The sequence below is a fragment of the Balaenoptera acutorostrata genome, chromosome 4 (genome assembly GCF_949987535.1).
Source record: "Balaenoptera acutorostrata chromosome 4, mBalAcu1.1, whole genome shotgun sequence".
Classification (NCBI taxonomy): Eukaryota; Metazoa; Chordata; class Mammalia; order Artiodactyla; family Balaenopteridae; genus Balaenoptera; species Balaenoptera acutorostrata.
This window is the reverse complement of record NC_080067.1, coordinates 85,083,479-85,107,117: the sequence shown is the minus strand read 5'-3', so window position 1 is coordinate 85,107,117 and position 23,639 is coordinate 85,083,479. Positions and strand designations below refer to the sequence as shown.

Below are 23,639 nucleotides of genomic sequence, written 5' to 3'. Positions count from 1 at the left end.
AGGAAATAAATCTCCTTCTTTATATATGCTGCAAATTCTCACTGCCCTCCCAGACACATAAAACCTACACTATGCTCTATTTTAATCTAGTCCCTTTTCAAATATAGTAACACCTCTCTAATCAAGAAAACATCCAGGAACATCAAGCCTAGAAAATCAAAACCCTGGAGACAGTAACAGCTAACAACTGTTAATCTACCTGCTCTGTACCAAGCTGTGTTTTTTTTTTTTTTTTAAAGGATTTTCTTATTTATTTATTTATTTATTATTTTTGGCTGTGTTGGGTCTTCGGTTCGTGCGAGGGCTTTCTCCAGTTGCGGCAAGCGGGGGCCACTCTTCATCGCGGTGCGGGGACCGCTCTTCATCGCGGTGCGCGGGCCTTTCTCTATCGCGGCCCCTCCCGTCGCGGGGCACAGGCTCCAGACGCGCAGGCTCAGCAATTGTGGCCCACGGGCCCAGCTGCTCCGTGGCATGTGGGATCCTCCCAGACCAGGGCTCGAACCCATGTCCCCTGCATTAGCAGGCAGACTCTCAACCACTGCGCCACCAGGGAAGCCCCCAAGCTGTGTTTTTAATGGGTTACATCATTTATCCTCCATAATGGTCCTGTGAGGTAAGTACTATTATCATCATTTTAAAAATAAAGAAAGTCAAGTTTTGAAAGATTTTCCAAGTTCAGAGTTAGTAAGTGTTGGAGTTGGCATTCTAAAGCAATCTAACTATGAGCTCTACATCCTTTAAGTGAAACAGCAGTAGAAAACCATAGATACATAGATAGATAGATCACAGATTAAGCTTTATGGAAGCAGCCATCCCCAGATCTTCCTTACAATTTACTAATTAATATCAGTAATCTCATTCAGAGCACAATTCTAACAACTGATTAATAGACTTCCCAGTTCAGTTACTTAGGCAGTACATTTGTAGGAACAGATGGTATTACTGCTAGCATCAACCACATTAATGAGTTGTGGGGACACATACACTTGCAAGGAAAAGATGAAACTGACCATCAAAAAGCTACATGATTATATTAAATAGCCCATTTTAGAATGGGGCTCTTCAGCAGAACAACAGTAGAGTAACTCATGTTTGTGACAACTGAAATATCATAAAAAGGTATCAAAAACCATAGTCAGTATTATCTAAAATATACATTCTAGAAAAATTTTTAAGAAAAGAGCAAACAAAAAGTTTGAAATCATTTCTCTAGAAAGTCCAAGATGACTGTATTTCCCCAACTCTTAGTTCAATCTCTTATTCTCCCCTCTCTTCTTCCTTAGAACATAAACACTCTCAAATCCCTATGTTTTTGTCCACTTCTAATTCACACTCCCCTAGCTTCATAAGCAAGCTTCTCAAAGAGTAGCCAATACTATCTTCCACTTCTTCACCTTTAACCTCTTTGCTATAACTTCCATACCCAGCCCCCCAGGTAAGCTGTTTTTGCTTTAGTCAACAATGCCTCTTTATTCTTAAATCTAATGAACCATTTTCAGGCTTATTTGTCTTTTTAAGCTGGATTTAACATTTCAAATCCCTTTCTCCGCTACCCTCATCCTTCTTTAAATTCTGGTCAGTTGCATTCTACACCACCACTCTTCCATTTTCCCCTCTTCTGACTACTTTTTGCTGGCTTTATGTTCCTCTGCCTGTCTCTCAAATGTTGAAGGGTCCCTATCCTTCTTCACTTCTCCCGCTAAGAATTCTCAAAGGATGATCTTAATGTTCATTCAACCACTTATGCTACACTGCTAACTCTCTAGCCCACACTCTCTCCTAACAGCTTTCCAATGCCTCCTACACATCTCCACCTGAATATGAATATTTCCAGGCCCATCAAACTCAACATGGCCACAACTGAACTCATCTTGGAAAGCAAAAGAACAGAGTCTTGGAAAGTGTAGGTGTACAAGGAGTTTTATTTTGTTAGGAGCAGAATATATTCCCTATTTTGGTAAACTTCATTATCCACCCTGTCTTTCAAGCCAAATAGCTAGGAGTCATTCTTGACTCCTACCTTCTCTTAACCCAGACAGCCAAACAAATCATCAAATACTAAAGGAAGATTATACAACCTTAATTTTTTCAAGACCACTCCCTACTCTTCACTCCCTCATCATTTTTCAACAATAGCTTGCTTAGGCTCTCCCATAATATTCATAATTGCTTACAGCTATAATAATACTTATCATATAACATGTTTATTATTTCTTCATTAACCTGCAAAATTAGTGACAAGGGAAACGAAGTCTTGTTCTTTTTATCCAAAGTACCTAGGAACACACAAAAAGTAATAAACATAAGTCTGACGAGCAAGGGATCCCAAGAAGCTAAGCAGCACATCAAAAGACATACAATTTATTAAGAGTGAGGCAGGAATTTACGTATAGTTCAACGTGCTAGCATTTTTCAATACTGAAGTAACCTCCATCACAGGACAGCAATAGTAGCATGTCTGCAGCGCTCTGCATATTCATAGTGACAAAATATTCTTTTCTCATTTATGCTTCTATGCACATTTTAGATTTCCTACAGTGATTATACATCACTTTCATAATTGGTGAGCAAACTATTTTTCAGAGCAATATGCCACAATCATCAACAGAAATAAAAAATCTTTAAGTTTTAGGACAATATATGTGAAACTGAAAGTTGGGGTTGAGGGAATGCATCAGGAACTTAAGAGAATATACCAAAATAGAGATACAACATTAAGCAAAGATCGCTAAGACTAGGGCTTTCAATCAACAGTTAAGCTCAGGCAGTAACAGCTGAGCAAGGTGGAAAGGTTTATAGCTTCATTCTAGGCAGTCAGTCAATGATTTACAAGAAAATGGGACTTTCAAAAGATGTTGGCTAATGAGTGGTGGGAGGGTAGTAATCAAATTCATTCCAGATTTAAATTCGGTCATAAAAATACAAGAAGAAAATATAATTGAATATTTATGTCAGCAGTTTTCAAAGTGTAGTCTAGATCTCTGGATCCTTTCAGGAGACCCATGAAGCCAAAACTATTTTCATAACAATAATATTTCACATAACATAACAATGCCTTTTTCACTCTCATTCTCTTTGCAAAGAGATTTGCAAAAAATGTAAAATTTCTCAATATTTTTATTTGGGAAAATATAATTATTTTTATTAAAAATGTTGTTAGGGACTTTGCTGGTGGTGCAGTGGTTAAGAATCCTCCTGCCAATGCAGGGGACACGGGTTCGAGCCCTGGTCCGGGAAGATCCCACATGCCACGGAGCAACTAAGCCCGTGTGCCACAACTACTGAAGCCCGCGCACCTAGAGCCTGTGCTCTGCAACAAGAGAAGCCACCGCAATGGGAAGCCCGTGCATCGCAACGAAGAGTAGCCCCTGCTCGCCACAACTAGAGAAAGCCCGTGCACAGCAACGAAGACCCAACACAGCCAAAAATAAGTAAATTTATAAAAAAAAAAAAAAAAAAAACTTTATGATTGTAGGCTGCCCTCTCCAAACTTTAGTTCTTTCCTTTGCAAATTTTAAATAAATAATTTGCCCCCAAACCATGAAAGTCTCAAATCACAAAACTATTATATGGCAGAGCCCAGATTTGACTCCAGGTCTCAGAAACTCTGGAATCCAAACTATCAATATATTACGTTAAATATCACCTGTATACCAAAAGATTAACAGTGGATCAACAGGACTATGGCTCTCCCCATCCCAGCTACCTTTCTTCTTTTCTCTTCTCCCTAATCTTGTATTTCTTGCCATAATGAATATATTTTATTTTTTATTAAGAAAAAAAGAGAATTTTTATTTTGAAATACTCTGGCTCAAAATTTGCAGAACAGCTTCCAAATTCAGTACATCTTGTTATTTAACATTACCTACGTGCCCCCAACCCCGCCAAAAAAAGAAAACCAGATTCCTCTGGGGAAGTGTTATAAAAAGTTTATGGACTTCAGCATCAATAGGCCTGGTTTAAAATCCAGGACTTATAAGCTATGAACCGTATGCAAATGACTTAAGCTCTCTGAAACTCACTTTTCTTCTTTGTAAAATACTGACAATAATTCCTATCTCTTAGGGTTGTTATAAGGACTACGTTAAAAGAATAAAGCAGGTAAAACGTATAAGACAATAAATGTTAATACCTTCAAAAAGACATATACATTCATACAAACTCTAGCTCAATAGCAAATTGATATTAAAATTATGCTGTGATCATACATCTCAATACTAGTTAGTGGCTCCTTTTCTATTTCAATTTAAATGAAATCAAAACCAAAAATACCCAAGAAAATAAATTCTCCTGCTTTTGGGAAATTCCACATCTAGGAGAAGCACCTGTGAAACAAACATTTTTACTATCTCCTCTTTACTGAATCTGTCCCACTGACTTTTGTATGCTCAGTAGTCTAACAGAGTGCCTAGCATATAGTTGGCCTTAAGTGCTGGATGAATAAATGTGGAGACCTTGGAAAATTTTACACTCTATAATAATAAGACTCATTATCACTCAAGTCTGAAAGCCTTCACACAAAACTGTGGTGCGAATTAACATTCAACAACAGTTTTGATTTCAAAAGAGCAATCATGCAGCAGTTTCATCAATCTCAATTCCTCACAACTTGTTATTTCCAAAGAAATATAACTAAAAACACAAAATCCCTGGGATGAATCTCAAAGTCAGAGAGAGCAAGAAAGCTCTTAAACCTTAGTCCAGCTCCCTCACAAGGACCAAAAAGGCCAGACTCTCACAGCACACTAAAAGGTTTTTCCCCTACTTATTAGTCTTTTTGGTATTCACTTAGCAAAAGTTAATAAACAATATCATAAAAGTTAAATTAATAAAGAATAATCCCTGTTCTGGAATTATTTAGAAATAAATTCAGAAATTTCAACTTGTTAATAAATTTAATTCTATTACTAGACTGACAATGAAACACCACAATACAAAACAACTACGGAATCCTGAACTGTAAACACTTAGAACTTCACCTCCATCAACTAAATAAAACATCCAATCATTCCACAAATACTGAGTACCCTCTATTCACTGTTCAAAAAATATTTACTGAAATCCTATTATCCAGGCATTGCTTTGCACTCTGGAAATACACAAGGCACGAAAGAAACAAAAATCTGCCCACTCCCTGTAACTTTCATTTTAAACAGGGGAGATGGGAAGAGCAGACACAAACAAAATAAATTAAATATAACAAGGTGATAAATGTTTTTTAAAAAAAGTGCAGGGCTTCCATGGTGGCACAGTGGTTGAGAATCTGCCTGCCAATGCAGGGGACATGGGTTCGAGCCCTGGTCTGGGAAGATCCCACATGCCGCGGAGCAACTGGGCCCGTGAGCCACAATTACTGAGCCTGCGCGTCTGGAGCCTGTGCTCCGCAACAAGAGAGGTCACGATAGTGAGAGGCCCGCGCACCGCGATGAAGAGTGGCCCCTGCTTGCCACAACTAGAAGAAAGCCCTTACTGCTGAACTGAATGAATAAGCATTTTCAGAACTCTAATGAAAAACTGATGAACTCATAAAAGTGCTAACAAAAGATCAAGATGAAAAAAAAGAAATTAATTACATAGGACTGAGTGAACTGATGAGGATGAGTATAATTTTTGTGACTTTCTGTCTGAATTAAAAAAAAAAAAAAATCCCACAAGGACTCAGAGGAAAAGAATATACAAATCAATTTTCACTGCAAAGTAAAGGAGCTGTTACAGTGGAGGATTACTGGACTGAATGTCAATATTATGACATAGTATAAGTGTGTTTCATGTTTGGTAATTGCAATCATTGTTGCTTTTGTTGTGGTCATCCATGTACAATGCTTGGTGTCAGTCTATCTATCTCTTGTAAAAATAAAATACAGTGTGTGTGTGTGGAAAAAAAAAAAAAACAAAAAAAAACAAAAGTGACTATAGAAAATATAATAGTGTCACAAGCCATTGCCGCAGCCACTGTTCTGCAACACTCACGGTCCCAGCAGCAGACATACGATCAAGGACATGCTAGAATATGACTGAGCAAGGAGAAAAGATTTCTTACTACATGGATTTGATGAACTTTGTGTATCTAGGGGACACACTGTCTGGGTATATTTCAAATACAATCACTGACTTTTTTTTGTAACTGTTATATAAAGATGCTTTATATTATCACTAAAAAAAAAAAAAAAAAGAAATGCACCTTAGGGTTCTTGGATATTAGTAGTATTCTCTGAACAGAAGACGTTTTGAAAGTGCAGATACATCGATGTCCATCAATCATTCAACAAACATTTGCTGTGTGCCTGCTATATATATATATATATATATATATATATATATATATATACACATATATATATGTATATATATATACATATATACATATACACACACACACACACACACATATGCCAGGCACTGTTTATGGCACTAAAAATATATCAGTAAACAACATGGGTAATCCTGCCTTCATGAAGGTAACCTTCTAGTGGAAGGAGAAAAATGATAAGCAATAAATATAATAAAAAAGTGAAAAAAAAAAAAAAAAAAAAAGAAGAAAGCCCTCACACAGAAACGAAGACCCAACACAGTCATAAATAAATTAATTAATTAATTTTTTTTAAAAAAGTGCAGAGGAGGGGAATGGAAAGTGCAGAATTGGGGAGCAGCTACAATTTTTAAAATAAGGGGCAAAGAAGGCCTGACTGAGAAAAACATTTTAACAAGGTCTTAAAGATGAAGCTAAGTAAAACTAGCACAAGTTCTAGTCCTACATAGATCAGATTCATAAGCAGCAACCCGGTGAACTAATTTTCTTAATTCCTGAAAAGGGTAGGAACAAGACTGAAACTATAAGACTCAGAAGATTTGAAAGAAACCAATTTTTAAGGAGAAAAAATAATTATAAGAATTACTGGACTTCCCTGGTGGCGCAGTGGTTAAGAATCTGCCTGCCAATGCAAGGGACACGGGTTCGAGCCCTGGTCCGGGAAGATCCCACATGCCGCGGAGCAACTAAGCCCATGCGCCACAACTACTGAGCCTGAGCTCTAGAGCCCACGAGCCACAACTACTGAAGCCCGCGTGCCTAGAGCCCGTGCTCCGCAACAAGAGAAGCCACTGCCATAAGAAGCCTGCGCATCGCAACGAAGAGCAGCCCCCGCTCGCCGCCCGCCGCAACTAGAGAAAGTCTGCGTGGAACAACAAAGACCCAATGCAGCCAAAATTAAATAAATAAATAAATAAATAAATAATAAAATGAAAGATATAATGAAATAAAATTTTAAAAAAAGAATTACTAAATTCCTACTGGAAAAGAGAAAATACCTGATTATAATACCATGAAAATATAGCAAGCAAAAATATAGCAAGTCCCTTTCTATTTCCTTCCTTCCTTCTTTCTCCCCTTCCTCCTTCTTTCTTTCTTTCTTTTATTTATGATAAAGCTTCACTGCCAGCAACCACAAAACTAACATACAAAAGACTTCGTCATTTTGCCATTGTCAGGCTTCAAACTTTATATGCTCCACTTAACTTCCTACTCTTTCCATTTCTAATCCCTAGAAAACACTATCAAATTAACAGAAATCAAAGACTACACTTCATTTTAATCCCTATTTTATGTGTTCACCAAAAGTTAGTTACTAATGGATTTCTACTTTAAAGGTACTTAGAGAATTTACTGTTCAGGAATCCTGAAGCAAACCCTTTTGCAAAATCAAAGAACATTTTAAAAAATAACAGGTTTCTTGTTAGACAATATATGTTCACTGTAGAAAAACTTAGAAAAATTAAGATAGCAAAAAGAATAAAAGTAACATATTTGAACAACAGGATTATAACTGTATAATAACTGTACAATAAAGGGTTATAAGCGTTAAGTATAAACATTTGGAGAATATTCTCAGTTTTCTCTATTTTGTTGCAGTTAATGCAATCACACTGCACATACTCCTTTGCAATGTGCTGTTTTCACTCATTCTTATCATGAACTTATTTCTATGTTAAATATTCTTGTACATCATCATTTTTAATCCTACTGTATAAATACTATAGGATTGTAGAAAGGATTAAATAAATGTATGGCATGGATGAAGCACTATTTAAGTAGTATTATTGTTATTAATCCCAGGATTAAATTTTTGATAAACATTCATGTAAAACTAAATTTATGAGCATAGCCTTAATTTTTTTCCTTAAAGTCCCAGAATTAGAACTTCTGAAAGTCTCCAAACTGCCCTCCAAAAAGAATACATAAATTTACTTTCCTTCTGCAATACAACTCCCAAAACTCTTGTCACCAACTAAATATGATCTTTGTAATCTTTGCCAATTTCACTGGGGAGGAAGGGGTACAATTTTGCCTCATTCTATTTTTGTATTTCACCAATTATACTAAATTGAACACTTTTTTCACATGTTAACTATTTTTATTTCTCATTATGTGAATTGCTTATCAAAATATTTTAAAGTGAATGACTCTAATATTCATCATCAGAATACTCATATATTAGATTCGTTTAAAGCACATTAATGCACACTGCCATTCTACATAAACATTTGCTTATGTTATACACTTTAAGAAAGGGAGTTATACAAGTTCGTTCCAATATAATCCTCAACTTAGTATCTTCCTCTAATATTTTAAAAACAGAACACTAGTACCAAAGTCTGGGGGGGTGAGGAGGGTTCAAATTAAAGTCTTTAAAACCACCTAATTATGTAATATATAGTATCTCCATTAATACATTCACTTAAAAGAATGAAGCAGATACTTAAGTATTGACAAGGAAACTTTCCATGATATATTAACAAATGAAAAAAGGATACAGAACATGATCCATTTATAATTTATGGTGAAAATAAAACAAATAGAGTAAGAAGAATAGGGAACCAGTCGCTGTCCTAGGTGCTAAGGACCCAGTGATAAACAAGATAGGCAGGTTTTTTCCTGTTTTTATGGAGCTCACTGGTGGTTAACAGGTATACTGACTTTATTTAGATTTCCTTTTAGTGAGTGTTAAGCCACAATAGAATACAATAAAATTTTCTCAATTTCTTTCCAAATGTAAGTTTGAGTCTAAGAAGAAAGTAAAGAGGGATATAGCTACACACACTACTTTCTTGATTTTAGAGCAAAAATTACAATACAGAAAACTTAGTAAGTTATACACACACACACAAAAAAAATATTATTGACTAGTGTTAATGAAAGAGAAGAAAAAAAGTCTCAAAATCATTTTTTAAGTCTTAGTTATACTCACGAATCTTTTTCATTATCCAAATTTAAAGCTCAATTGATAATATTACATTGAAGAAATCAAGTTACAGAATATTCATGATATGATCCCCATTTTGTTTAAAAACTATTTGTAGTATATTAAATGCTATACACTCCTAGAAAAATATCTTGAACTAAGTTACTAGTAGTAATTTCTGGAGATAGGAATAAAGGGAAACTGAGCATATGGGAATCAGATACAACTTTACAAATTTTATTGTATACACATCTATACTGTTTGAGTATTTGTGGTAAAATAATATCTTTATTCCATAAATAAAAAATAAAATACTTTGACGTTTCAGTGCCAGAAGAAGAACCAGGAACTTGGTCCCATCAAAATTTCTCTATGTAATACATTAATGTAATCAGTATGGAACTGCTTGAATTAAAAAATCAGAGTGTTAGGCAGGTTTAAAAAGCAGTAAGGGGCTTCCCTGGTGGCGCAGTGGTTGAGAATCTGCCTGCTAATGCAGGGGACACGGGTTCGAGCCCTGGTCTGGGAGGATCCCACATGCCACGGAGCAGCTGGGCCCGTGAGCCACAACTGCTGAGCCTGCGCGTCTGGAGCCTGTGCCCCGCAACGGGAGGGGCCGCGATAGTGAAAGGCCCGCGCACCGCGATGAAGAGCGGTCCCCGCACCGCGATGAAGAGCGGCCCCCACTTGCCGTAACCAGAGAAAGCCCTCGCACGAACCGAAGACCCAACACAGCCAAAAATAAATAAATAAATAAATAAAGTAGCTATAAAAAAAAAAAAAAATTAAAAAAAAAAAAAAAAGCAGTAAGGAAGAGCTCCCTATACTATGAGTGATTTCCAGGATTTGTGTTAAGTAGAAAAAAATACAAGGTGCTAAATAAAGTGTAAGTTTTATCTAAGAAAGAAAGAGAAATATGATTAAGTATATATACATTTTTTGTAAACAATGAAAAACTAATAAAAATGGTCACTTATGGGGGAAGGAGAGGATAGAGGCTAGATTTTTCTGACTATATATTGTAGTTTTGGTTCTGAAACCATGAAAATGTTTTACATAATTATAAAAGTAATCAAAAGTAAATCAAAATGAAAACAGATTATTCCCAAAAACTGACAGCAAAATGAATAAACCAAACTATATATCAAATGGGTGGCTTAGAGAGCAATTATTTCAAATGATTTTAAAACAGTAGTTTGACTATACATCCCTAGTAGAATTTGTAAGAATTCTTTTTTTTTTTTAAGTTGGTCCAATTTTATTGAAATCTGTTACAGAAGACAATTCAAATAGGAACCACTGTCTGTGGTTTTAAGGCCTACAGAAATCTGAGTTACGTTTTACTGCAAAATATAAAATACATTAATTCAAACTACAGCGTCAAAAGATTTTAATAATGAATTGTATGTCCTCATTAAGTTAGATATTTGCAAATGTTTTCCTAAATACTTACAACTAATTTAGAGATATCTTTTAAAGTTCAAATAGCCAGTTTAAATTTGAGAAAACATACTTACTGTAACATGAAAGATGTTCACATTGAGATACTTCAGCCCCAGCTTCACAAACTACTGGAAGTTAGGAGATACTCTGTTGCTAGATGAAAAAATATCACTTACGTCAGGGAAAATTATACTAGACTACCAGTTTAAAATGAGCAATAGTTCACATTATATTAGAGAAATTCTCTTCCCTTACAAATGCAAAATAAATCCTCCAGACTCCCTTGTCTGTAGAGACCACCAGCTCACTACCCAGGCTCTGAAACTCAGCACAGTTAGGGAAAAAACAAGACAGACTTCAGTATGAGAAGGAGCCAAAACATTTCCCGAGGGAAGCATTTCTGATTTTGTTTTTGTTAAGCATTCTCTTGATCTTTAAGCTCATTTAAAAACAAAAAAACAAAAAACAAACCCCACTCAATTCCCAAGATCAGTTTGAAAATGAAAAAAATAGATCTGATGGCTCTCACAGCAACCTTCATCATGTCAAGGCAATGGTTTAACTCACATCTCCTGATATTTCCTCCCCATTTCCTACTGACAGCGTCCCCCCTTGCCCTTACAGAAGTTGAGGTTCCCTGTAATACAGACCCTTGGTTTTCTTAGCGTTACCTAAAACACATATTTTGAAAAATGTGTTTAGTAAAAATACCCTTCAAGTCCTGACCTAATTTCCTGATATATAAAGCACATAAGAGGTGGTGTCCCCTGCGACTGTCTAAGGCTTACCAACTATTTAGGAGGTTCCCTTGACTCTTAAATTTGCCTTTAGAGGTTAAAATTCAACACAGAAAAAAATTCAGTTATCAAACATGTATTCCTAATTTAGAGTAAAGCTATATTACATAGCAAAACTCCACTTATTAAACTTTATCTCATGCAAACTTAAAATTTTAAAAATAGTAATTCCAGGCCCCAAGGTAGACCATGAACCTACTTAGATGCAAATATGGTAAACACTTAAAAATTTTTTTTCCAATCTTCCTAAAAGAACTGTGTTCTGGCTGATAGATCAACATTATACGTCTGTTGCTAAGGAACACAATTTTTGACCTGGTAACTGAAATCATTCTGGTAATCTGACACACGACCAAGATGCTAAGACTACAGAATTAAAGGCATTCTTTTGGATTCTGTCCTTTAATAATTTTTAAGTGGAAAACCATGAAGAGGCTTCCAGCTCAGTAGAGACATTGATTAAAGCTTGGTAAAAATGGGCAGGTTCGCAGACCTTGGGTAACGCAAGTCAAATTCAACAGGCCAAAGGAGTGAGTTTTTCATGATGGGGCTCTCACCACTCACTGGTTTTGGGCCAGTTTTCCATAGCCTCCTCTCCCAGCATCATAGTCCTGACGATACTCATCTCATACCTGGCCCCCAGAACACCCACGGCCATACTGCCTGCCCTCCTTAAAGCCTGCGTCCCAGTCTGTGCGAATGATCCGGTCATCTGGACAATTTCCATTTATGTACCGCATGGCATTTTCTGCATCTGGTCTTGAATAGTATTCCACAAAGCAGAACCCTGTTTTCTTCATTTTTATCCAGGCCCATGATGATTTTCTTTATGTCACCACTTTTGCTTAAGAGTTCATAGATTTGTTCTTCAGTTGTATAAGAGGAAAGATTTCCAACATACAATGTACAGCTTTTCTTCAGTAATTTTTCCTGTTCTTCCTTGTCACCCATTCAGGAAACACTGTAGAAATTCTACAAGACAGTATCTTACTACTACCTAAATGAAGCTATAGGCTTTAGACTGCAGAGATAAACAACAGCAAAAGTTGAATCCGTTCACTGTTTGAATCTTGCAGGATGCTTATGTAATTCATGATGGTTATGATGTGGAACTTCCTAAAGTAATGAGACCCAGAAGTGCTGGTCCCGGTACTGGCTCAGCTTGACGTAGGAGTCACTGCGCAGCGCCTTCAGGAAGCCACCTGACATAGTGCAGAGAAGTGGCTGAGGACTCCGCCACTGTGAGAATAACGAAGCCACCCCGGCGGTGGCGGAACTGGCAATTGTTTTCAGCAACCATTTTCTAAAATAAGCTCAAAATAATAATACTAATACACATACGTATATATAAGTAACATGGCAAGTAATTCATTACTCTCCAAGACTTTCAGCGTAAAAGAAAAGAGCTATAAATATAAATCTTAAAAAAGTTAAAGGGAAAATCTTATAATCCTAAACCCTTAAACTGGAAACAAAATCAGACTTAGAAATATTAGTATGAACTCAAGGTGTATTTTCTTTTCTTTTTTTTTACTTTTTAAAATTTTTATTTATTTATTTTTTAAATTTTTATTGGAGTATAGCTGCTTTACAGTGTTGTGTTAGTGTATTTTCGCATTTAAATAATCATACAACAGACTAAGCAAAGTTGCAGAATATAAGATCAACACAAAAATCATTCACGTTTTTATACACTAAGCAAATGAACACTCTGAAAAGATTAAGAAACAGTTCAGTTTACAATAGCATTAAAAATTTCAATTTAATAGCATAAAATACCACTTATGAATAAATTTAACCAAGGAGGTACAAGCCTTGAAAACTACAAAAGTTACTGAAAGAAATTAAAGAATACTTAAATAAATGGAAAGACATGCCATGTTCATAGATCAGAACACTTAATATTAAAATGTCAATACTACCCAAAGCAATCTACAGAAGATTCTAAAATTCAAATGAAATTGAAAAGGATTCTGAATAGCCAAAATAATCTTTTTAAAAAACTAAGTTAGACTATACCTAAACTTCCCAGTATCAAAACTTACTACAAAGCTAGAGTAATCAAGACAGTGTAGTACTGACATAAAGACAGAAATACAGATCAATGGAACAGAACTGAGAGCCCACAAATAAACTCATGCATCTATATAGTCAACTGATAATCAACAAGGGTGCCAAGACACTTCAATGGGAAAAGAACAGGCTCTTCAACACATTGAACTTGGACAACTGGACCCTTACTTCACACCATATATAAAAATTAACTCAAAAATGGTTCAGAGACCTAAATATAAGAAATAAAATATAAAATCCTTAGAAGAAAACATATGGGTAAAACTTCATGATTTTGGATTTGGGAATACTTTTTCAGATATGACACCAAAAGCATGAGAAGGAAAGAAGCAGGTACATTCAACTTCATCAAAATTTAAAACTTCTGTGCATCTAAGTACACTGTCAAGAGAGTGAAAAGATTACCCACACAACGGCAGAATGTATTTTCAAATCATGTATCTGGTATGGGTCTAGTATCCAGAATATATAAAGAAGCCTTACAACCCAACAACAAAAAGAAAAAATGGGAAAAGGAGTTGAATAGACATTTCTCCAAAGAAGATATACATATGGCCAACAAGCCCATCAAAAGATGCTCAACATCATTAGTCATTAGGGAAATGCAAATCAAAATCACAATGAGATACCACTTCACACCAACTAGGATGGCCATTATCAAAACATGGAAAATAACAAGTGTTGGAGAAGATGTGGAAAAATTAGAAGCCTCATACACTGCTGGTGGAAATATAAAATGAGGCACCCACTGTGGAAAACTGGCAGTTCCTCAGTAAACACCCAAGAAAACTGACAAGTGTTCAAAAAAAATTCATACACATTCACCACAGCACTATTCACAATAGCCAAAATCTGGAAACAACCCAAACATCCATCAACTGAATAAACAAAATGTGGTATATCCATACAATGGAATGTTATTCAGCCATAAGAAAGAATGGAGTACTGATACATGCTACAACATGGATGAACCTTGAAAACACCTATGCTGAGTGAAAGAGGCCAGACACAAAGACCACATGTTGTATGATTCTACTTATGAACCATCCAGAACAAGCAAATCCATAGTCAGAAAGCAGATTAGTGCCAGGGTCTGGGGAGAGATAGGAATGCAGAGTGACCACTTAATGAATATAGATTTCCTTTTGGAGTATGAAAAAGTTCAGGAACTAGATAGTGGTGATCGATAAACAATACTGTGAATGTACTTAATGTCACTGAATTGTACACTTTAAAATAGAAATGGTCAATTTTACACTGTTTATTTTACCACAAAAAAAAAAATCACACACATACACACACCACACCCCCTAGCTCTGTCCAATAAAAGGGCCTACAAACAACACAACCATAGCAACAAAGACTCAGATGATGGTCTTTAAATATAATCTTACACTAAAAGGAATCAAAACCCCTTAGAGAAATAACTGGTTCTAGATCCAAGACAGGTGATGTACAAGATGAGCCTGGAACATCTTTTTATCCTGGAAAACCGGGCTACCAAAGATTATTGAGGTTTTCTCGAGGAATACAGGAGCCAACATGAAGGGGCTCCCACTGGCTAAAGATGAGACAATTTGAGAATTAAAAAGAATAACTACAATGGATTATAACAAACATATCCAAAATCTGGGGTTCATATTGATTCTTAAAGAAAACAAAACAAACAAACAAACAAAATCCTCACTGGCCACCTCTATCAAATACTAGGAAAAGAATCAAGCATTTATTCTACTGTTCCTCAGAATAATCATACAATTGATTGAAGTAAAGAAGTTCTTTTTTATAGAAGAGCTCCAGGAAATAAAACAGAAGGAATAAAAAAATATCACCACCATCAGATAGAGTGATCTAGATTAGGGTTGGCAAACTTTTTCAGTGTCAATAAAGAGCTAAGTGGAAAGTGAAAGGGAGAAGAGAAGCAGAATAGGAAAAAGAATGAAACTGTGACTCATTCTTCTCTTCCTTCACCCTAGTTAGTGACAAGGTAGTGAGGTGCTGCTACTAGCTGTTCCTTTAAAAATGTCCTGACAAGGACAAAGAGTATTTTATTTTATAAGAAAAGGTTTCCCATGAAAATCACTCTGCCTCAAGCTGTGAAAACTGGTGTTCTTAGAGCCCCCAAAGATCTTGGCTATTTCAAAGCAGGAAATAAAAATTTAGGAAAAGAAAAAAATTTTTCAGGGGGGTGGTGGGGAGGCTCTCTCCCCCACTTCCTCAGAACTGAAGAGGAATAAAAACTGAAGGAAGAAAAATACCATACTCTGCTTAACTCAATCCACAGTTAATAGTCTTAGTGGTTTTGAAAGGCTCTAAACAGTTTTCCAAATTTTCAGAGGGCACCTCAGACTATTTAACTCTACTGAGCAAGACTATAGACATCCAAGTTGGGAGAAAAAAATCTTCACATTCCATAGTAATCTGGTTTGCCCACCATAGTTAAACATTTAATAACTAATGGTCAAATACAAACCAAACTGTCACTGCATACAGACTAGCCTGAAAACAGTTTTCAGGAGAAAAATATTTAGTATAAAAAGACTGACTAGGGACTTCCCTGGTGGCGCAGTGGTTAAGAATCTGCCTGCCAATGCAAGGGACACGGGTTCGAGCCCTGGTCCAGGAAGATCCCACATGCCGCAGAGCAACTAAGCCCGTGTGCCACAGCTACTGAGCCTGTGCTCTACAGCCCAAGAGCCACAACTACTGAGCCCATGTGCCACAACTACTGAAACCCGGGCGCACCACAACAAAGAGTAGCCCCCACTCACCGCAACTAGAGAAAAGCCCCCATGCAACGAAGACCCAATGCAGCCAAAAATAAATAAAAATTTTAAAAAAAGATTGACTACACAGTCATTAGATCTACTCAAAATACACATCTCACACTAAAAACAAACAAAAACTTTATGGGCACTAGGTCAACATCTGCTGATTATAAATAGTACTCACTGAAAAAGTGCCAGATGCCTAACAGCAACTGTAACTTTCTTAATGCCCTACAAAATATACTCAAGATAGGACTTTCATTATAGGCATACCTCAGAGATATTGCAGGTTCGGTTCCAGACCATGGCAATAAAGTGAGTATCACAATAAAGTGAGCCACACAAGTTTTTTGGTTTCCCAGCACACATAAAACTTATGTTTACACTACACTGTAGTCTATTAAATATGCAATAGCATTATATCTACAAAAAAACAATGTATACACCTTAACTAAAAAATACTTTATTGCTAAAAATGCTAACCATCATCTGACAACACAGGGTTGCCACAAACCTTCAGTCTGTAAAAAATGTGGTATCTGCAAAGTGCAATAAAGCAAAGCACAGTAAGACAAGGTATGACTGTAATTTAATAAGGCAAATGGCGATGATTTTTCCTCAAGTAAGTTTAAAAAAAGATTTGGAGGCTTTCCTTATGACCACCCTACACATGCCCATTAAGAAACAAAACAAAACAAAAAAACAGGATACAGAGAGGTAACAATCTACACCTAAGCCTTATTACTTTTATTACTACTAATAATAATGGCAGCTAAGGTTACTCTGTGCCAGACACCTTACATGGATCATTACCTCCTTTAAGCATCACAATCACCCAGAAAAGTAGGTATTATTATCACCACATCCTGATGAGGAAAATGAAGCTATAAAAAGTTTGTAACTTGTCTAAGCCCACTATATAGACCTGATGAAAGAGGGGGTTCTGGCCTTATAATGTCAAAAATAGACATAAAGCTATACATAACTAAACATACTAACAAATCTCACTCTAAAAGCACTTTAATTTACACAGTATTCTCTGAAACCTTTCCCTCTGGAGCATGGAATTCATCCATGCAAAGCAAAGGACACAGGCCATGTGTCAGGTAAGTAAATTTATCCGTTCCTTCTTCCCTAAGTAGGGCAGCTTAGTCTCTTTCCTAGTATTATTGCTAAATTGCTGTTTCTAAAGTGTAAAACCCAAATGGGCAGTTCATTACAATTATATAGTAGCACAGTAAAGTCAAAAGAGCAAAGATTTAGGAATCAGAGAGATTAGGGATCCATTCCCAGTTTTGCCCTGTTGCTAGTTTTGTGTTCTTTATCCTCCAAAAGGGCCTCAGGTTCCTTGTCTGTAAAATGGAGATATCACCTAGGTCCTGTACAGTAATGCTCTTATTTTTATTTAAATTCTCTTATTTTTATTTATTTATTTATTTATTTATTTAATTTTTGGGTGTGTTGGGTCCTTGTTTCTGCGCGAGGGCCCTCTCTAGCTGCGGCAAGCGGGGGCCACTCCTCATCGCGGTGCGCGGGCCTCTCACCATCGCGGCCCCGCTTGTTGCGGAGCACAGGCTCCAGACGCGCAGGCTCAGTAATTGTGGCTCACGGGCCCAGTTGCTCTGCGGCATGTGGGACCCTCCCAGACCAGGGCTCGAACCCGTGTCCCCTGCATTGGCAGGCAGATTCTCAACCACTGCGCCACCAGAGAACCCCAGTAATGCTCTTTAAATGTTGGTTCCCCTCCCTTCTCTTCTAAAATAAAAGCAAGACCCAAATACCTAAGGCAAAGACTCCAAAGTGTGATCCAACGAACACCAACCCTTAGAGGGACCCTATAAGCAGTATTTCCTAAACTTCTTTATCCACAGAATATTTATTACAGCATAACATTGCTTAAAGGAACTAGTGTAGGAAATGCTGACCAAAGGATTTTACATAGGTTAAAAAACAAAATGAAACTTTGCTTCAGATGATAGCTCTTTCGGCTCTCAGTGTTCATTGTTATCCACTATCTAGTTCCTGCCTACATTCTGGATAGCTGAGCTGGCAAGTAAGTGCCTTGTGGATATATGAATACTCCATTTATAAACTATTATACATTAAAACCCAGATGTCCTCTTATAAGTGTGGTCTGAAAAATCTAACAGGGCTTGTTACTGCATTGTTAACAGAAAACAGTATTTTTCCACTAGTCTTCCAGTTACAGAGTAGAGGAGACAGGGAATAAAAAGTTCACGTACCAGTTTTCATTTACCAGAACTGTAGGACATAAACTAAATTACTACAAACATAATGTGTATCTGGCCTCACCTGTAGAGAAAAAGGCAGTACAGAGAATGGGAGCCAATTATACTGCATCTGAATTTTGTATCATCACAGGATTTTATTGTAATCTGACACTTAAAACACTTATCAACTAAGAAAAGTTCCTCAGAAGCACAGAAAATTTACTCCAAGTCATGAAAACTATAAATCAACCTTTTAAATTAATATTTAACTACCCTAAAAGCTACAAAAATACTACTTAGAGAGAAAAACATGATTATGAACTGATATATTAAAATTTGGTCTCTATGCTCAAGACTCACTGCTTTAAATTTCTGATTTATTTTTCAACATTCAACATTTATTAAGCATCAACTAGATAAAGAGGATCTTCATGTGCAACAATAATGCAAAGCAACAACGAAAATTATTGAGGGACTTCCCTGGTGGTCCAGTGGCTAAAACTCCACCCTCCCAATGCAGGGGGCCTGGGTTCAATCCCTGGTCAGGGAACTAGATCCCACATGCCGCAACTAAGAGTTCACACGCCACAACTAAGACCCGATGCAGCCAAATAAACAAGTTAATTAATTAATTTTTTAAAAATTATTGAGACAAGTGACCTCAGGAAACAATAAGGATGGAAGCAGGTGGGTGAAGTCTAATGCTTGCCTTGAGTCAAGCTATGATGTGTCAAACTCAAAATCGGTGTCTTCAAGTTACCAGAGGTAGCAAGGCTCCATTTTTGCACATCATTCACATTCTCTTAGGACAGTAAAGTAGTTAAGAAAAGAGTTCTAGATTAAATTACCTTGGTTGGAATCCAAGCTCTGCCATCTGCTGGTTCTGAAACCTTGGCAAAAGTTACCTAACCTCTCTAAGCCTCAATTTCCTCAATGATAATGGGATCTGGCTCATAACTGACTTTGCAATATGGATTTCAACTATATTTGTTACCCATCTCTTATAGCCACTATTTCATAGACAGGCTGCATTAATTTTAAAGCAAGGTATTTGCTCTTAAAATTTTTACTTCAAAAGGATAAAACAATTTAACTTTACTTGTATATGGCTGACAATTTACTTTCTTCTTGGTAAGCAACATTAATAAAAAGTAAAAGTTCCAAAGCCCTACCCTAAGAAACCTTAGTTCAACCAATTTCCCAGAATCTTCCTATTTTCTTTCCAAATTATAAAGATCACATAGTGCAGCAGTTAAAAGACCAAATTCAAAGTATGGCTACAAAATTTGCTGGCTGTGTAAGGCCCTCTAAGCCTCAGTTTCCTCATTTGTAAATTGTATTTGCCTTACCAGATTCTGGTAAAGATTAAATAAGATAGAAATAAATTGCTTAGTATAGTGCAATGACATAGTAAGTACTGAAAAACCTTTTGTCTTTTATTTAAAGTCTGGCAGCCTGAGTTCAACATGCTGGGCCTATTCCCTACTAGTTGTGAGATCCTGAATATATCAATTAAAATATTTTTAACTCTATTATCCTTAAATGGGGAGAATACTGTCTCAAAGCATTATGAAAGTTATATGAAATATCAGTCCTTGGCACACAGTAAACACTCAAACAGTAGCTACATCTGAATTATTCTAGTTCTAAGATATGGGCTACCATCATAGCATCTAGGGAAACTCAATACTCATCATAACCACAATCTTTTTTCTAATTAACTTTTTCCCCAACCCTCACTCCTCTGGTCAACAGCAGCATTTCTTACCTCTTCCCTAAACTTTAGAAAGTACATAGGCTTTCCCAGGTATATATAAGAAAAAAAAATATGTTGTTGTTGTTAATTGGGACATAAAGTAAAGCTACATTTTTAAACAATATCTTACTCTTAAATTAATAATGATAGTTGACAAGCTGTACAATTTATATTGATGCCATATACAAGACAGTGGAGTCAGAGAATCTTCTGCCTCTGGGGATCTTTCTTTTCTAAGGACTCCAGGAACTGGCCCACCTGCTCCTACTTTAGTAGAAGTCATGACACACAGTTCCTTTGTTTCTTACTAAGTACTCATTCTCCACTATAGCAGAAATAAAATACTAGAACATTTCCACTATCCTTTGAAAGTGCACAGCCATTCTTTAACTTTCTGTAAATTGACAGGAGGTAAATATATACTGTAAAGTCTCAAAACTCTCTCAATAAAGGTTATCCCTGATGTTCAATGAATTTAAATAGAATTATGCTTTGTTCTTTAGTAACTCCTCTTAGGTTTCAATGGCACAGCAAGCATTTGCTACTTACAGAGAAAATAAAATAAATCTCTTCTAAGAATCATGCCCTAGGTCAGCCAAACATCTCACAATGTATACAATTAGTCAAAGAAGCAGATACAATGTTGCTCAGTAAAAACCAAATTATTATCCTGACATCATGATTTCTCAAAACCCAATACAGACAGCCAAATTTTACAGCTATTTAAGAAGTTATTTAGTGAAGAGAACCCTTATTGCTTATTAATATTTCTTACTTTCTCTGGGAAAGCTCTTGAATTGATATACTAATATACACTAGTATATCAGACAAACAAACACTATCCGAGAGACACAAAAAGAAGCCCTGTAAAAATTAAAGTTTTCATAAATCCCCACAATACAATTATATGTCTAAGTACATCCATGGTGAAAGGGCCTGTTCATATTTAAATAGTCTGTTTACTTTGTCTCTTGCAGAATAAGCTACTTGGTAAAAATAAGGAAACTGATTTATCACTTTTCATTATTCTAAATCTCTCTGCTACCCTCACCCTCTCCAAATAAACTCCTGGAAGGCTTGGGGGTATTGTACTAGCTGGACAGGCTCAATGTTTCAAACGTATTGTGCTTACCAACCAGTGCAACCTAGCATCTGAGTTCTTTCATTCAGCTATCCATCCAGAGTTCACACCACTCTGTGCTAAGCACACAGTATAACACAAGTGTCTATATCTCTGTGTCTCTTTCCTTTCCCTACTATTGTTCCTTTGTGTTTAAACAAAAACCCAGGTTTAACTTTATAACTTAATTTCTTGTATCAAAACTTAAATGTTGGGTTTCCCTGGTGGCGCAGTGGTTGAGAATCTGCCTGCCAATGCAGGGGACACGGGTTCGAGCCCTGGTCTGGGAAGATCCCACATGCCGTGGAGCAACTAGGCCCGTGAGCCACAACTACTGAGTCTGCGCGTCTGGAGCCTGTGCCCCGAAACAAGAGAGGCGGCAACAGTGAAAGGCCCGCGCACTGCGATGAAGAGTGGCCCCCATTCGCCGCAACTAGAGAAAGCCCTTGCACAGAAACAAAGACCCAACACAGCCAAAAATAAATAAATAAATTAATTAATTAAAAAAAAAAAAAAAACTTAAATGTTTCTAGAAACATCCATGACAGTTTGATGACCTGGAAACTCTAATACTATCATGTATCGTATACATGTAACTACCATGATAAATTGCTTTCAATTCAAATATGTATTAAGTAACCCACTATAGAAAGCACTGTGCTCCACACTACAGGAAATACAAAGGTGAGTAAAATACCGTTTTTGCCATACTCGAATTTATAATCACCTAGAAAGAGACAAAACAAGTTAACTAGAACACAAGGCAGCACATAAGAGGAGTGACTGTGCTACAGGAGTTACATGCAAGTGCATTTCATGCCTTGGAGTAAAGGGCGAGGAAGACTAAGTAGTTGAGGTGCCGTATGAGACTCTGAGAGCTGGGTGGGTCTTTGAAACAGCAAGGGGAGAGAATTTATGACAGAATATTTAGACTAATAAGATCTCATTGGGACCAGGACAATCATGGCAATAACAACATCTAACAAGTATACCAATAAGAATTTTAATATACTTTTTAAATGTGCTAAAATATGGGGAAAAATCATTACCTCCTATACCAAAGACGTTTCTGAAGAACATAAATCTCCCAACCTCCTTTAATGTGGTGTAAATTTCAAAATAAACTGAAGACATGACTAAAAACAAAACAAAGCAATGAGACAAATCAATGAAGTGTTTTTAAACTACATACACCTTATCTGTTCCTTTAGAATATATATATATATATATATATATATATGATTAGGCAGATTGACAACAATATTACACAATAACGTAATTCCTGGAAAATTCTAAACCTGTACTGCTCAACATGTGGCTATTAAGCGCTTAAAATGTGGCTACTACAAATTAGTATGTGCTATTAAGAGTAAAATACCCACTAGGTTGTGAAGATTCAGTACTCAAAAAAGGTGGCAAAATTTATCATTAGTAAATTTTATATTCATTACGTGTTGACATAATATTTTGGATACACTGTTTTAAATAAAATATATTCTTAAGATTAAGTTCACCTGTCTTTTAACTCTTTTTAATGTGGCTCCTAGAAAATTTTAAATTACATATGTGACTCACATTTGTGGCTTCCATTATATTTCTATTGAACAGGTCTGGTTTAAACAACCTCTTAACATTTATATTGTTCAGATTTCTGTACTTGCTTCATGTTGTTGCTTCATGTTGGCATGGTAATCACTTGATCACAATGATACTAAGTAACCTTCCAAACATCTTGCCTCAGTGTCTAGATACTGAAAAGGTGAGACACCTGCCAAAAAAGTGTGTCAGCTTCTTAACTACCCTTTTGGAGCAAATGTGGAAAAAACAACCAACTAAAAACTTTTCCAGATACATTTACCAAACAGTTAATACTCCAGGCACTGCTAGCTGATGTCATGAGACTATGTTACATAAGAACTACTCAGGGATGCAAAGAGATGGGATCCAGGAAATAGGACAGTGGACCCTAAAGAGCAATGAAAGAAGTTAGAGGATGACAGCTGTACAGCAGAGGCCTGGAGAACAACCAGGCCAGATCCCAGTAGGACAGCACTCCAGGAAAACAATGGAGGGTAGGGCAGAATCTAGAGAATGCTTAATAAAATTTGAGGGGAAAAAAATGAAGACTGTGATCACTGCAAGCTGTGCAAGAGAAAGAAAATGGCAACAAAAAAGTGTAAAAAAAAGTTGAAAGCAAAGGAAATGTGATTGT

General features: G+C 36.4%; 1 protein-coding gene and 1 pseudogene across 4 annotated transcripts in view; both read right to left on the bottom strand.

The window, feature by feature from the left end:
* The window catches only part of GSK3B (glycogen synthase kinase 3 beta), a 200,281-nt gene that overhangs the window by 165,401 nt on the left and 11,241 nt on the right, over window positions 1-23,639 (bottom strand). The gene's annotated exons all lie outside the window — the stretch shown is intronic.
* LOC102998622 (nuclear cap-binding protein subunit 2-like) lies at window positions 11,985-12,688 on the bottom strand (annotated as a pseudogene).